We start from the raw sequence: 16,236 nt of genomic DNA on the forward strand, positions 1-16,236 counted from the left end.
TGGCTGGCTTTCCCCCAACTTCAGGTCTTGATTCAAATGCCCTCAGCTCAGAGGGGCACACGGAGCACCTCCTGGCATAGGACATGCCCCGAGTGGAGGCCTGTCTCCCTGCCCTGCTTCACCTTTCTGGAAACAGTCACTCGATGTGATGTATTTTATATCCTCTTTACTTGTGTTGGTTAGGATCTTTCCTCCCTCTAGAATAAATGTTCCACAGGGAGAGCTTTAGTACATACTGTGTTCTGCTGCTTCTCGGCAGCTGGAGACTGGCCTGGCACACAGCAGGTGCCCTAGGGTGCGCTATGCAAGGACGTTGGCAGAGTGGATGAGCTCGTCCACAACTTGTATGTAAAGCATCATGACGTCACATAAAAACAGTCGTGGTCCCTGCTGGCTTAAGCCTTCTGCCTTCGTTCAACCACACAGAAGCACAAGCAGCAAAAAACTGTCTTGGGACAGACTCGGGGCTCCTGAGGACCAGTACGGTGCCTGCTCTCCTTCCTCTCATGGCCCAGCAGATAGGCGCAGAGGGGACTCGAGGTACCTGTGTGGCTTTTTGTTCAGTCAACACTGTTGTTAGCTGAGCAATGCTGGGGAGACACACCCTCAGCGATTCTCCCATTCAAGCAGGTTCTTCACACTCAAAACATTTACATGGAAATGATTATATGTTTTCCATTCACAAACTGATAATTGCTATTAACAAAATATTAAAGTAGCTCCTAAAAAGGAAGGAAATATGGGTACTCACCTACTTTAGCTATGATGAGGACTCCATTTTAAAAAGCTGGCCTAAACAACAGGAAGTTTGCACCAGAGAATGATTCAAACTTCAACATTCTTTCTTCTTTTGGACTTGGGCCAAGGGTAGAAGCCTTGTGCACAATCAGGGTGATAACATATCCATTGAGCTTTGGAGAGAAGCAGTCACATGTGTGGCAGAGTGTCCTGTCTGGGCAGAAAGGCCACACCAGGCCCTGTGCCTCCACGGGCAGCGGGCAGACAGGCCTCCGCATCTGCCTCCTCTCAGGAGATCAGCGGGTTCCCTGGGCTCCTCCTTACAGGCTCCCAGGGCGTGCAGCACCTGGTCCTTTGTGACAGACACTTCCCCCGTGAGCACTTAACCAAGCAGAGTGGCCGACTGCTCCCATGGGTGCAGTCGCCCCACAAGCCTGCTTCTCTTTCACACGGCCATTGTTCTCCAGCACTCTGTCACTATGAGAAACCCAGAGGTGACCAACTTACCAAGAACGAAGGTTTACTTTGGCTCACATCTTTGTAGTTTTCAGTCCATGGCGAGCTGGCCTTGTTGTGTTTGGGCCAGTGCCAGCACATGGCAGGGCAAGCTGCCCTCCTTGTGCCCGTGGAGCAAAGGAGAAGGGAAGAGACTGGGGTCCCATGACCTGCCTGCAGACCTCCTGAGGCCCCTCTCCTAAGGCTCCAGACCCTCCCAGCAGCACCAAGCTGGGCACCAGGGCTTGCACACACAGGCTCTGGGGCACTCCAGACCCAACTACAGCAGCCACCAAACCTGCAACTCCAAGTGCCCAACCTGTGAGCACAGGGGTGGAGTCCCAATCCTGCCACTTCCAACGCCTCCCATTAGAACAGACATGACGCTTGGAAAACAGGATGATGAGGGTCTGCCCACCATGACCGCAGCCACAATCAGAGGAGGGAATGTGAGTGAGAGCCATTGGGCACCCGGAAGTCTGACTGGGCGGGTCCATTCCTGTTCACTGCCACTGCCAAGCACCTGCCTCCACGGTTGCTCATAGCCAGGTGATGATAATGAGTCACTGGAAAGACAGCCTTCCCGAGGACCTGGAACAGCCTCACCTCCCTTCTCACGCTGAAGGAGGAAGTGGTTCCCGCCTGGTACTGACCGTGGGCCAGCCCAGGGCTTCCTATCCAGTCAGGGCTGTGCATGGCCTCCATTAATAGCCTAGCCTGAACGACAACAGAGCTGTCCCCAAGAACCTGGACAAGACACAACCACCAAGACTACCCTCGTTCTCATTCTGTCTCTGAACCCAATACTTACAGGGGGTTAGCCTAGATGTCAGACAAACCAGCAACACGGTTCTCTTTCTCAACAGAACATCCTACTTGACAGTAGGGCTCAGATTCCATCTTACAAAGTTGGCCACTTGCAGAGAGTCATAAGGCCAATATTCTTAGATTTGACAATAGTTCTTGAATCCCTCCGAAAAACAGGCATTTTTATTGGGCTACCAGTGTTTCCCAATAATGTCACATTAACCGGGCTTCTGCTGAGGTGCTGACCTCATGGAAATGCCCCAGGGAAGAACTCCCTGCCGCACTGAGAGGCAAAGTTCACTACTATGAATACGTAGGTTTTTAGACTTTGTCGCACACCTATCAGAATGAGGCATGTGTCAAGTTCATCTAACACAGGACTAGGTTTCTTAGGGTCACAGAAGGGAGCAGGATTGCCTATAACCTTCTTTCTGCCCATGGGTTAACTGCATATGTGTGCAGTCCCTCGCCAGCATCCACACAGAGTGGCTGATTGATTGATCATGACACGAGGAATCACGCCCAAGGTAGCCAAGGAGGGAGTCCTGGCAGTCTGGCCTCTGAAAGGCCAAAGGGGATGTCCTGGAGCAGAGCGGCGGGCAGACGTGGGCTCCAAGGGTGGGGAGGACGCTCTCCCAACCATGTCAGTACGTGGAACCGTGGTGTACAGGATGGGAAGTGCACAAGACTAAGCTCCAAGGGCTGCATCACAGACGTACCTGATGAGGAAGGAAAGCAGAGAGAGCACAGCTGCAGGCCAGGCTTGGGACCCCCACCAGAGTGCCAATCCCCATGAGCCAGTGAGCCCCCATCCCAGGAAGGAAGAGCAGCCATGGCCAGGGAGGGTCCTGCAGCCGTGGCCAGCAAGGGGCAGTGATTCCTGGAGTCATTAACCAGATTCCTTGTGAATTCTGAGCAGCAGGCAGGACGTCCCCCACAGGAGAACCAGCAGCAGTATCCACCCTGGACCTCAACAGTGACCACCAGCTGAGAAAAACACAGTGAATGAAAGCCAGGGCTAATGGAGTAACCAAACAAGGAACCCAAGGCCTCTCGTCCATCCATTAATTAACGTGGTCATCCCACCTGACCAAACTCACTAATAACATATTCTCACTGGAATCGTCAAGCAATTCGGTTGTTTGCACTTCATAATTTATTAGCTTCAAATTAGAGTCAATATCTTTAGAGGAAAAAAAGAAAATAGGACAACTGTATCTGTGTAAAAGTTTAACCCATACAGGACATATTAGAGAGATCATGAAGTTGGACAGCAGCCTTCCGGGTACAGCAAGAGTCCAGGAGCTGGCAGAATGAGCACACGTTCACCCCACTAGGAAGCTCTGGGGCCAGCTGCCTCCTGCCCACTGAGAGGGCACAAAGCCCTAAGCTGTGCTTCTCCAACCAGCACAGCAGCACAGGAGAGGCAGAGCCCAGCAGGTACACCTGGTCAGGCATCGTGGGTGGACACTTCTGGTTCCCACTGCAGCTGGGCCAAGCTGTGAGACCTCCATTAGAATTAGTAAGGTGCTGGCCTTGGCCTGGGCTACAGGGGACCAAACTAGAAGACAGCCTCATTCCTGCAGTTTCTGGCTGACATGTGTCCCCCTGCCTCTGCATTTAATGGGAAATGGAGAATCACCTACCCGGGAAAAGCAGACCTGGTGTTATTTGGGGGCCATACAGGACAAGCCTGAGGACCAGGGGTGGTAGGCACGTTTCTTTGGGAGCACAGATTGAGCCCAGCCCAGCCTCATGTCCAGATGAGGACAGAAGAGGAGGTAGGAAAAACTCAAAATCAAACAAATTCTCTGGGTGTCCTAGTACAAGTAACCTTCCCTGACACACAGAAGAAGGCAGAGCAGGATGGCTGACTCCATAGCACTGGAGATGGAGGGCACCGTGGCTTTCCAACCTCCCTGTCCCCAAGCAGAGAGAGCCCTGCTGCACTCCTGCCCAGGACCAGCATCTTCCCGAGCAGGGGCTCCCATCTTTCCCTCCACAGCTGCGCAGAGCTCGCCCCTTCAGCAAGTGGCGCCTCCCATGGAAACCCTCATGTTCTCCGTGCCCTGCATGAGGTGGCAAAGGGAGCGCTGAGCATCAGCTGAGTGAGTGCCACACAGGCAGGGCAGGCAGTGACTGGGCATGGTGCTCAGGTACAGAGGCCGGGCCGGGCCCTTCCCTTTCTAGGAGAGCAGAACTAGGGTGCAAGCCAGCGTGACACCATCATAGGGACAACTATGTTTAGGTAAGTCTTCTGGAAATGCCACTACTCCACCTCTCGTGTGCTGTACTGAGGATCTCAGTGCTCTGACTGCTCAGAGGGCACATGTGCAAAAAGATGTCACAAAAAGGGCACATGTCTCACAAAGTCAGACGCGCAGCATGTGAGTGTGTCTGACACTGACGCTCCAGGAAGGTCCCCAGAGCTCCCAGGCAGCTCTTGAAAAGATTCAAGTCTCGTCAGCTTCACTCTGCTCTGCAGACATGTCCCACACCAGCACCTCTCAGGCCTTAGTACACGGGCAGCCCGTACACACGCAAGTTCAACATGGGACTTGTTCACTGAGGTCATACCTCTCAAATAAAGTAGCAAGGAGCCTGGCGATGAGGGGACCCAGACCAGGCCATTTGTCACAGTGCAGCCGGGGAAGCCCCTGTGGCCCCTTGTCGCCTGCGGGGTCAAGTGCCAACTCTGCTGCACACCTTGCCTCCACCAATGCTATCCTGGCCACTGCCTGCCCTGGTGGCTCTTGAGACGGGCACCCTCACTCTCTCTTCAGACGGGCCCATTCCACTGTGGGCGTTTGTGCCAAGTGATGTACCTGTGCTCACTCGCCTCTGCCCGCCTCTCCACCCCACCCAAACTCAGCCTTGTTGTTGGTCTCCTCAGTCTGCCTCCTCCGTGAAGCCTCCCTGAGCGCTATAGTCCACACCCCCCATCCCCAAGTCCTGCCGAGGCTGCCGGGGACCCACACAATTCCACACAGAGGCTCAGGCACCCCCACAGCTGTCCGAGAGTGCCCTGCTTCACCTGGTCTCTGGCCAGTGGTGGGCTGTCCAAGGCCCAGGTCACCCTGTACAGCATTTTCTTCTGTAGCCTCACCTGCTGGAAAGAGCAGGGCTGACCTGCGGATGCTCTCCCAAGACCTGGGATCAGGAATGCTCAAGCTAGACAAGGATCTGACCCGGCCCCGGATTGAGGACGACTTGCCCGAGAGAGCTGGCCCGGCCCCAGCTCAGTGCTCCACACCTGTGGTCCCTCACTTGGCCCATGCAGGACACTCAGTACAGCCGAACTATACATTTTTCCTAAAAGCAACCCACGAATCTCACTTCAGGACACCAGGTTGGACTTCTGAGAGAGTTCCTTCAGGGTGACTCAGTCATGTCCACCTGAATTCACTCTGCCTCCCTGGAGTGACTGACAGCAAGGAGGGCACTCTGTGGGGGACAGGCCAGGTGGCAGAGGAAACTCCACGGACAGAGTCCACCTGCACTGGGTCAGGGGACAGCCTGAGCTCCCTGAGAGACAGGCCACACAAACCCACCACAAAACCTAGTTTCAAGTGAAGCACAAGAGGAAACTACATGGGCAGGTGCAAACAGGCCCCCTGGGCTCCCCAGGCCACCCTCACCAGAGCGGGTGTTCAACCAGAGGTGCGGGGACGGAGGGGGGGCAGGCCTTGGCGTCAGCTCACCTCCCATGAGCTACGACCAGGAAGTTGCTTTTGCTGTGTGTGTGGGTTTTTTTTTTTTTTTTTTAAATTTTAGTGATTTTCTTCCCTCTAGCTCTGTGTGCAGCACCAGGAGCAAGTGGGCTGGCGGCGTGTGGCGTGGTGGCAGGCTGCTCACCCACCCACAGCTCCTCCCCTGCTGCTGGGGACCACATCCGCCCATGCCCAGGGCAGGCACTTTGGGAGCCTCCTGTGGGCCCGAGACAGGCTCTTCTGAGAAGGCATCAGTAGAGCTCTGGGCGGCAGGTGGGAGGTGAGGGGGCCGGCCCTCAGCCACTCAGATTCCCACAGGAACCATCTGACTCCGGACACCCAAAAGGAGGCAGGTTGGAGCAGCCTCTCCAGCTTCTTTAATTAACTTAAGCCACCTAACCCTGGTCTCTAAATAATTGAGTGCCTTGGTGACCGGTGTTCAAGCACTTGACGAATGGCACTGGCAAGAATGTTTGAACCTTCTAATTCTAGCTCAAAGCCTTTCACTTTCCCTCTCCTTGGTTCGTCACAAGCTGAGACTGCATCTAGGACACAGTGTTTGAGGGGGGAAAAAAAGAGGGCGCTCAGATCATCAGGGAAGGGAGGGAGCTGCGTCTGCAAACCTTCAAGTTAAAGAGCACAAGGAGACAGGAACAGCACCAGGCACTCTCCCTGGAGACACAAGATGACCTCCCACCAGTGACAGAATCTGAAACCAAAAATGTGCTTGTCTGGAGCGGACACCCTCCCACACCGTCCCCCATGGCACCTCTTGTGAAAAAGGTGCTTTATTGACTTCCTAAAAACAGAAACCATGTAGGTTCTTTCCATGGTGACTTTATTTAATATCAGCTACTCCCAAAAAATGTCCTGAGGGCTGGGATATAGCTCAGTGGCAAAGTGTTTATCTCACATTTACAAAGCCCTGGGTTTGATCCCCAGTTCCAAAAAAAAAAAGAACCCCACTTAAAAAAAAATAAGATAAAGAAATGTGCTGGAGGTATCTACTGTCATCCTTTGCACACTCTATAATGTATATTTTATTCTGAATCCCTGCATGAACACTAAATATTCCACTGGTATACTTATAAAGTATGAAGCAAATACTTCTGCTCCTTGTTGTTTCAGTTTCTTACAAAGCCTTATGTCATTTTACATTACAAATTAATAGCACCATTTAGCTACTCTTCCTTAGCATACAAGTTGAAGTATTTAACACTATCATAAATGTTTCCAACCCTGGCAGATAGCCCAGAGACCTCATGTCCTGCACCTGAAATCCCTCTTCACCACTTACCCATCATCCCCCCAAGGCCTTCAGAGTCTGTGCGCTGACAATTGATACATGTGACCTACTGCGAGCCCACAGCACACTGTTCAGCAGAAGTCACTGTCACTGTCCAAGCGTGGCCCTCACAACACCCCTCTGAGCTGCGTGTGCCCCCAAGGTAACCTGGGCCCACCCCAGGGGGATGGAGTCCAACAGGCCCAGGATGAGCACCAGGCCCTTCCACTGCCAGGGCACTCTGTGGAGAACACTCTGCCTGCGGCATCATTCTTGATTAGACTCCTGCTGACAGCTCACACCTACTCCATCCGCCCACCCTGCAGGTTCTGCCATCAGCTGGCTCCCACGTGCCAGGCTCATCCGGGTTCCTGTGTTCCTCTGTTAGTCCCTCCTACACCTGCCAGGGCCCACCTATTAGAGCAACTGGCTGGCTCCTCTCATCCCTCAGACCTGCTGTTGCTTCCCGCTTCATTCTGGAAAGCCACCTGTGTTGCAAGGCCCGGGATGTTGGACACCCTGCCTCTTGGCGCTCTTGCTCAGCCCCTGGTGGTGATGGCTTTCTGGTTGGGCTGTCCAGTCAGGCCTTCGTCCTCATGCACAGCTCCCCAAACAACTGTACCAACGCCCCCTCCTTCCCTCTTCACACCTGCCTTCTCCTCAGTAGGCGGGGGCATGGAGGCCACAGAGGCCATGCAGACCACTGAGGTCATCACAAGCTGCAATGCCAGTGCCCACCCCTTCCCCAAGCCACTCTCCCTGGCTTCCGTCCCCAGGGCTAACTTACTGTGCCAGTCACAGGCTCTCTCTTTGGCAGCATCTCCCTCCCACCAGACGCCCCTCCCAGGAGAGCAAGGACCATTCCTCTCATTCACTGCGATATAACCCAGGGCCCAGCTCAGTGCCAGGGGAGCCCACGTGCTCCTTAGATGTGCAGGAGGGAAGCGGGCCTCTGCCCTGCAGACCCTGGAGGGCCTCCCATGCTGGGCACAGCTATGCAGGCCCTCACATACTACAGGTGAATACTTCAGTCATCTCTGAATACGTCAGCAAGACAATGACGTTACAGATGAACGACTCCTTTAGAGCCTTCTTCATGTTACAAGACAATCTCAGAAAAGGGAAGAAATGTCCTCAGAAGGCGGGTTACTTCCCACAGGGTGGCATTCAAGAAGTGAGGGAACCAGCAGGCAGAAGGCTGAGTGCTTGGGAGAAAGGCCAAATAGAACTGGGAAGGGGCCTGGGGAAGGCCCTGGGCAGGTTCCTGCACCCCTAGTGCAGAAGGCCCCGTGGGCAGCTCTTCTGGGAGATGGCCTCTCCTGCCTCCCTGCTCCACTGGCAAGTGGACTACAGACCAACAACGAAACCAGGCCAGAATAAACCTCAAGAAACCTCAACAAAGTGAGCAGAAAGGGGACAGAAGCCTCAACTTGAGTAAACTGCTCAGCTGAGACTGAAGAGAGGGGCCTGAAGCTCCTAAGTGGTATTTGCATCTTTCACATTGTCCATCTTCACAGCCACAGCTGTCATGAATGTCTGCAGCCACTTTGGTCACGTGTCCATCCCAGACGACCTGCCCCTCTGCCCTCTGCAGCCCTTCAGCTGCATCCAATCCCTTCTGTGAGGAGCCCCTCCCTCCCCATGACTAAGTAAAAGTTGGGGGTGGGCAGCCGCATTGGACGTGCTGAGTCCATTGAGTGAGCCTTTTTGTCTCCAGAAGCAGCCTCCCTTCCGGTCAGAGCAGCATGTGTGCTGCTTCCTGCTGTACACTGCAACCTAGGCCCCAAGGAGGCCTCTGTTGGAGGCTGTATTTTGCCTATTCTTGATTTCCACCTTGATTGGTTTCTCAGAACAGGCTGAGCTGGCTGCACTGAGCTGGGAACTCTTGAGGGGGCTGACCACCACCTAGGGCTGATAACAGGGAGGCCAGCAGCTGGGGAACAGTAGGGATTAGCTCTGGCTTCTGTAAGCATCCCACAGCTGCTGGCTGCGGAGGGCTGTTAATGCTAGCTGAGAGCTGCTATTGCTTGGAGCTGCTAACACTAAGGAGCTGCACTCAGCCCATTTGTGATTTCTGCCTGAGTTGAGAAGAATCCTGAGCCAGTGGGTACAGTTTGGGTCATGTGTGAGGCCCTGGAGCTTTGACTCATCTCAGGAGGAGCCTCCAACTGATCTCCATGTGCACACTCTGGCCTCAGGCCTGCATATGTCTTGGCTTTCTTTCTGAATCCAGCCATGATTCCACCAACTCTACAGTACCTGGGTCTCTGAATGCCTGGTGAACGTTCCACCTAAAGCCCCCACAGTATAGAGACAAGAGAGAAGGGCCCATTCTCTACTTCCACCTTTAACAGCTATGGCTGCACCAGATGCCTTCTAGTCAGCCATGGCCGTGTCCAGTGCCCTGCAATGGCTCCAAGGAACTTCACTTTGGCTGGCTGCAGCACCTCTGAGAAACCTGTGGCAATCCCTGAGGACCCCTCCCTGCAGCCTCTCTGGATGCCTCCCTCTTCCTTGGCCGTTCCCAATCTGGTCCACAAGGAGCAGTACACAGCCATGACTTGGCAGACAGCCTGAGGAGGCTGTGCACCTGCCTAGACCCACCACCACTGGCTGTAAAAGGAGCACACTCCTCAATCTTGCGCCAGGCTGGGACCCCGTCTTAGGTACTGCCTTCCGGTGCCTCAGCAGAGCCACAGCAAAGCCTGTGGTTCCTAGCTCAGATGGGTTTCACAGCTGCTGTGATCTTTATCCTGGAAAGAGCAGGCTGAACTGGTTGTTCTGAGCTGGTAGCACTAAGAGCTACTATTGCTGAGAATGCCCCACAGCCTTAGAGTAGCAGGGAACTGGACAGAAGCTGCTCAGGGGAGGGGGGCCTTGAGTTCCAGGAAATGGCTGGGAGAGCAGTTGACACTAGTTGCTGGGAACTGCTGACGCTCGGGCCACAGGAGCACACGAAGAGCTGAGAGTCACTGGCACTTGAGTACAGGGCTTTGATGGCTCAGGGAGTGCCAATTTGGATTTCTATCATATCTGAACAAGAGAACCCTTCAATTGGTACCAGTGCTATAAACACATCTGTGGAGGCATGGGAAGGCAGGCTCTCCTCGCACCAAGAAGTCAGCTCCAGTCAGAGATGCAATTGCAGAAAGGTAGACTCTGATCTGGGATCAAACAGACAGCACCAAGTTAAAACTTGCCAATGTCCAACAGAAGCCAATTAGTCTTCATCCACATAGCAACCAAGTCTGCTCTGCAGATGGAAGAGAGGGAACCCGGACGCCACTGGGAAGCAACCAGCATGAGGGCCACGCAGTGCTTCAGGAACAGGAAGTCCATGCTCCTGAAAAACTATGTGGCTCTGGACCCCTCTTCTGTCTCACTTCCACTGTCAAGTCAGGGCCAGAGCCTGCACCTGCTGCTGACCGAGAGAACACCAATTCTCTAGGAACTATAGAGAAAGACCACAGGAAGTCAGAGCCAAACTGAAAAGCTAGGAACTACAGAGAAAGACCACAGGAAGTCAGAGCCAAACTGAGTCCAGAGACAGCAGGGTCATGGGAGTTGATAAAATATCTCAAAGCTGCGTGCTCTCTGACAAGGCCTTTATCTCCTGTCAGGAACAAGCAATGGGAACACAGCACAGGCTCCATAGATGTCTGTAACTGGTATCAGTGGGTGTCTCTCAATAATAAAATCTAGCCAGCTGCAACTCCAACCATGCCAAAAAGAGCATTCGATGCAGCCGGCATCTGTCCCTGAAACCACCCTCACAGTTGGCCGGGCCATCTGGAGTTGCCCTTTTTATGGGTCACACTGAGTATGAGCAATTTCATATGCTCGGACCTTACATGTGTCTGCTACTCATAGCCCATTGATGTTTTGCCCACACCACAATTCAAGGACAGTGTGTCCTGAGGGCCTGGCTAGGTTCACTGCACATTGGAAGATTCTGTTCTTAACAAGACTTAGTCCGGCCATTAAAAGCAAAGGCCTAGTTTATTTCAAGGTATAACCATCCGTAATTGTTACAGCATGTTCCAGGTGCTATAAAACAGGTGTAGAGAACACAGTAGTTCATAGTTTGGGGGATAAAAAGCTCTTCAAAATATTCAAGAGCTGATGTAACATAGACAAGTATGTGTTTTACATTCAATCACTGAATCTGCTCGCTCTTACCATCACTGGGTGGAAATGCTTTCAGAGTGTATTGCACACTTCTATGACTTGAGCAGAAGCATGCTGAAGCCTTTTCTTAATGGGTCAAGGACATCGACAACCATTGGCTCTGCCGTGGTGACATCCTACTCATGTACAGTACATGAAACTTGCAACAGTGAAAAGACTTAAAATTTCTGTTTCTTATGCTCCTATATCTATTTTTTTCATACCATTAAAAATAGCTGAGCCCCTCTTGCTTCATTCCCTAGGGCTGTCATAACAAAACACCACAATGGGGTGGCTAAACAATAGGAATTTATTTTCTCCTAGTTCTGGAGGCTGGAAGTCAGAGGTAGAGGTGTGGGCAGGTTGAGTTCCTTCAGAGGCCTGTTTCAAACTTGCAGATGGCTGCCTTTGGACAAGTTCCTCATTCTCAGTCAATCTCCTCTTTAAAATCCCGGCCTTCAAATGCAGTCATGGTCTGCCGTATGAGGTCAGGCCTTCAACCCTGAACTTGCTGGAAACACAGCCAATGCCAGCTCAGGCCGTCAGGGGTCATGGAGACCAGGTCTGTGTTTCCACCCCTGAGAGGGGAGGACAGTGGAGGCCACACCTCACTGGCTCCTTGCACACCTGGAAGACGATGCATGCACTTGCTGTCTGGCATCCGAGGGGGCAAAGAATATGTCTTACATTGTTTAGTTGTATGGATGCCAAGCTATCTGTCACCTGCACCCTGGGGCTTGCTTTTCCTCTTGAGTCAGCCATGGGCTTGAAACCCACGCAGGGCATCATGTGGAAGTAAATGTGAAGGTGCAACCAGGCCCAGGCTCTCCTGGGGGAAAGGCCAGAAGCTGAGCTCACCATTTCCCGTCCCTCCTGGCTCAGGTGGACTCTGCTCAGCTCTCTTCACTGTCCTTTTACTCCATGTTTTAGGTAAGGCGATCCCACGCCAACACAGCTTTATCGCCCACAGAAAAGGCAGTGTCACAGATCTGCCCCCAAATCAGTGACACCTGTAATAACCACCCCATTTCTGGAAGTGGTTGTTGGTGGGGACCCACAGTTCAGGTGCTGCACCCCACCTGAGCATGCCAGGAAGCTGGAGAAGCTGCACTGTGGGCAGGAACTGCCAAAGGGAGCAACATGTGGGCAGAACAACCCTAGGGCTCCCAGGAGCTTCATGCCCAGTGGAGCATGCTGGGTCTGCCAATGTCCACTCAGGACGTGTCCTGGGTGTTGAGGCCACGTGGTCTCCATCACAACTACTCACCTCTGCCACAGTAGCCGGAAGGCAGCCACAATGACACAAATGCACGGGTGTGGTGCAGGCCAATAAAACTTCTTAAGGGCCATGAAATTTAATTGTCATAAAACTTTAACATGCCAGGAAATATTACTGCTCCTTTGACATTTTCCCAACCATTTGAAAGCACAGAAGCCATTCTTGGCTCAGGCTACACAAACACAGGCAGTGGGAACAGGTCAGGCCCAGGAGCTGAGCTGTGGTTGGCTCAGCCCTGCTCTACTCTAATAGCTCCAGAAATCTGTGTTGGTGGGAAAACTCATTTTTAACTGACAGTTCAAACACCATGCATCCATCCTGTACACCACACCCCCTTTTACCTTTTCTCACATCTTTTTTTAAAACCACTCCTGTTTTGGTAGCCCCCTATCTGGTTACATCAGAGTCCACTCCAAACAAACCCAAACAAGCTCCTTTACTGTACACATTTTTTTAAGAGTTTTGAAACATCTCTTCACAAACAGGGACCAGAGAGCCTCCTGCAGAAACGAGCCATGGCCACAAATACAGAAATGGATGGAGCAGAAGGTAGCCACCGCTTAGAGAGTATAGGAATAAAACACCATCTTACCCAGCGTCCCTCATCAAGGTGTGGCCGTTTGGCAGCGTGAGGGTGAGTCAAGAAGCACACTTGTGGCAAACCAACACCACATGTGGTTCTTAAGAATGAATGATGTACTCGGTAGAACGAATCGGACATCACTTTCCTATGTGCACACATGATACGCGACCAGTGAAACTCCACATTGTGTATAGCCACAAGATGGGAAGAAATACTCCCCATGTGTGTGATGTGTTAAAATACACTCTACTGTCATGTATATCTGAAAAAAACAAATAGAAAATAGAATGATAAAGAATGAACGATGCAGCTTAAAGTCTTACGTGGCTACTAAAGAAGAGTTTAACAAAATGACATCTGACTCCCCAAATATCACCTAGATGACATGTCCTTGATCCTCGGGGGAGATCACAGTGTGAGTCAGGTGGGAATACTGTCTTCTCCTCTGGCTTTCAAGCCCCTCTTCCCTCCAGAAACTTCTGTTTCTTGCATTCTCATCTGGTTCCCATGGAGAGGTCCTTGTGTCTTTTTTGGATTAAGGGTGGTGGGCATCAACACATACCACTCCAAAACACGGCACCATGGCACCCGAGAGAGCAGGAAGGCTGCCCTCACCTCCTCCTCCTCACTCTTCCCCCCGAAGCAGGCCACACAAGATCTGTTGGACCTTCTGCCAAGGATGACACTCATGTAGGGCCACCCACCCCAAATCCAGAAGAAAAGAACTTCCTTATCCATCACCCAAGGCTCCGGTGCCATGTAAAAACTGAAACAGATGTCTCTTGTCAGCCTGTCCTTCATTATTGGTGCCTCAGCCATGAACCTAGCAATGGAGGAGAAAGTCTTCTCCCCTCAACAGGGGGAAGTAAAGAGGTATTAAACTGATTATTAGAAATATTGAGTCCTTGGCAAAGAATGAAGAAAATACTGCTGTATCCGGCCAAGCTAAGGCTTCTTCCAAATAGACCATGCAGACTTCACCCAGTTCCTTCCAGAAATGGAGCCTCAGAATTTGGGGGATGAGGCGACTGGGACCCAAAGGCACTGACAGACCTGTATTATAGCGATGGTGACTGAGGACAGCATCTTTGTGATGCTGGTCACTACTACTCCACACAAGACAAGGATGGGCTGTGCCTATGTAGCAGCTGGCAGCTGACAGGGCTGTAAGGGTGAGAGGGACAAGGACAAGCACGTGCCCTGAGAGAGGAGCAGTTCCGGCTCCCCTGAGCTGCCTGGCTCTCTGCCAGAGAAGATTCTCCTAGTAATGAAGTATACTAGCTTTAATATAAAAGTGACCTAACCCTCTGCCACAAATCCAGTCAACTGTGTCCAACAGGGGCTCAGTGCAAAACCAACAAAGGAGGACCTTGGACTCAGAATGGCTGTACTCACGACAGAGTTCGTTGACCTGCTAATTTTCCAAACCAAGAGGCACCTTTTTCATTGGGTTTGTCCCTAAGTGCCCCTTGCACTGTTTTCCTAAATGAACTGTTGTTTTGCATGAATCCAGACTTTCTTAGGAACCCCAATGCCATCTGAATACCAATGATAAGACATCTGTCCCTAGCGCCTTTTCTACAGGAACTGCAATTTTTTTACTAATTAAAAAGTGTGAGAATGGCTCACATCTTAAATAGACAAGAATTTCCCAGAGGAAGCAAGATATACACTAACTTTGGACATTTTGTTAAGGACTATGATACTGAGCTTATACATGAGCTTCACCACTCAGGGGCAACCCTCCCCCCCCCCCAGGTAAAGCAAGTGGGTTCTTTTCCATCCTCATTCCTGTCCTGTCTGCAAAGTACACAGTGAGAGCTGTCACCCTTCTCAGCATGCGTACCCAGCATCATGACCCCATTGTGAACTTCTGTAGCCTTGTGGAAATACTGACTTCTGAAGAGAATAAGTGATTCTTGCTCTAAAGCAAGCATAATCTAAACAGAAAGGCAAGGTGAATTCTGCCTGGGCAGAGGGACAGAGCTGATAAGTACAGTGGAGGCAGCATTTGGTGAAATAAGAGTCTCTAGGGCAGAGGCCATTTTCAGAAAGGGAGACACAGGTTTGTCTCATTTAGGGCTATGTTTTTAATATCCCACAACACAAGCTAGACTCCTACTTCTGTCTATTTCAGGATAAACTTAAGTCAGCTTAGTAATTCACCCCAGTCTTCTGATTAATTGTTTTACATGCTCTTCATGGACAGTGTTATTTATCACTCATTAATAAGTAATTGCCAGAACCACCAACTGGGTAAGGGGGGTGGTGGTTATGAACAACAGAAGCTGGGAGGTCCAGCGAAGTAGGAGGTCACACCCCAAGGGGATTCACATGTAAAGCTTGGATATTATAAAGTGTTTTCCTGGAGGAATCACAATGCCCCCCCACCCCAATTCCAAGCTACACTGGGAACTAGAAAGTGTGTGGTGACCTTGTGCTCACAAAAACGGGTTGCTTCACAGGCTGATCTCAATGAGGTGAAGGGGCTGTGCTGGAGCCCTGTGAGGTTCTGGACAGAGGGCAGACACCTATCTCTATCTCAGCCCTGGCTGTGTGCTCCACTGGCCAAGGCTGGGGAAACAGCCTTCCTGGATTTAATCCAGCCCAGTGATGGCGCTGGGGCCTGTGTTCCTCCCCCTTGCACCTGAGGACCTGCTCCATTCCTGAGCTCTGCAGGAGGTGGTGCTTTGAAGTTGACCAGGAACCTCTCATACCTAAAGTTGAAATAACTGCTGAATCAGGGTGCCCCATTTTGTCGGCTCATGGGCAATCGGACACTCGCTTTCCTCTCCCCCACCCTCCTCCTACTCTGAAGGAAGCCAAATCGGCCTCTTAGAGGTCACCTGCAAAAGCAGAGTATGTACCCCGAAACTGCCTCCCGGTACTAAAAGCCTAAATATCTATGCATGGTTATCAAAAGAGAAGGCACAGTCCGGAAGGTGCCTGCAGAAATATCGTTTCTAGATTCTGCGGCCTCCGCCCTCTGGGAGCAGGACAGGAGGAAGGTGACCGCACCAGGCGCACCCCCTAGCCCCTGGGCGGCCAGGATGCTACCGGATCTAGTTTAGGGTATTCAGAGAGCGTGGGGGATGTAGCCCCTGAAGCCACTCAGGCCCTAGGTTAGGGACCACTCCCCAAGAGTTACTTAGGGACCACTCCCCTGGAGTTA

The 16,236-nt window shown here is 51.9% G+C and overlaps 1 protein-coding gene across 1 annotated transcript in view; it reads right to left on the bottom strand.

Moving 5' to 3' along the window:
* KCNK1 (potassium two pore domain channel subfamily K member 1) overlaps positions 1-16,236 on the bottom strand; it is a 33,796-nt gene that overhangs the window by 16,863 nt on the left and 697 nt on the right. The gene's annotated exons all lie outside the window — the stretch shown is intronic.

The sequence above is a fragment of the Spermophilus citellus genome, assembly GCF_964194105.1.
Source record: "Spermophilus citellus genome assembly, chromosome: 6".
Lineage (NCBI taxonomy): Eukaryota > Metazoa > Chordata > Mammalia > Rodentia > Sciuridae > Spermophilus > Spermophilus citellus.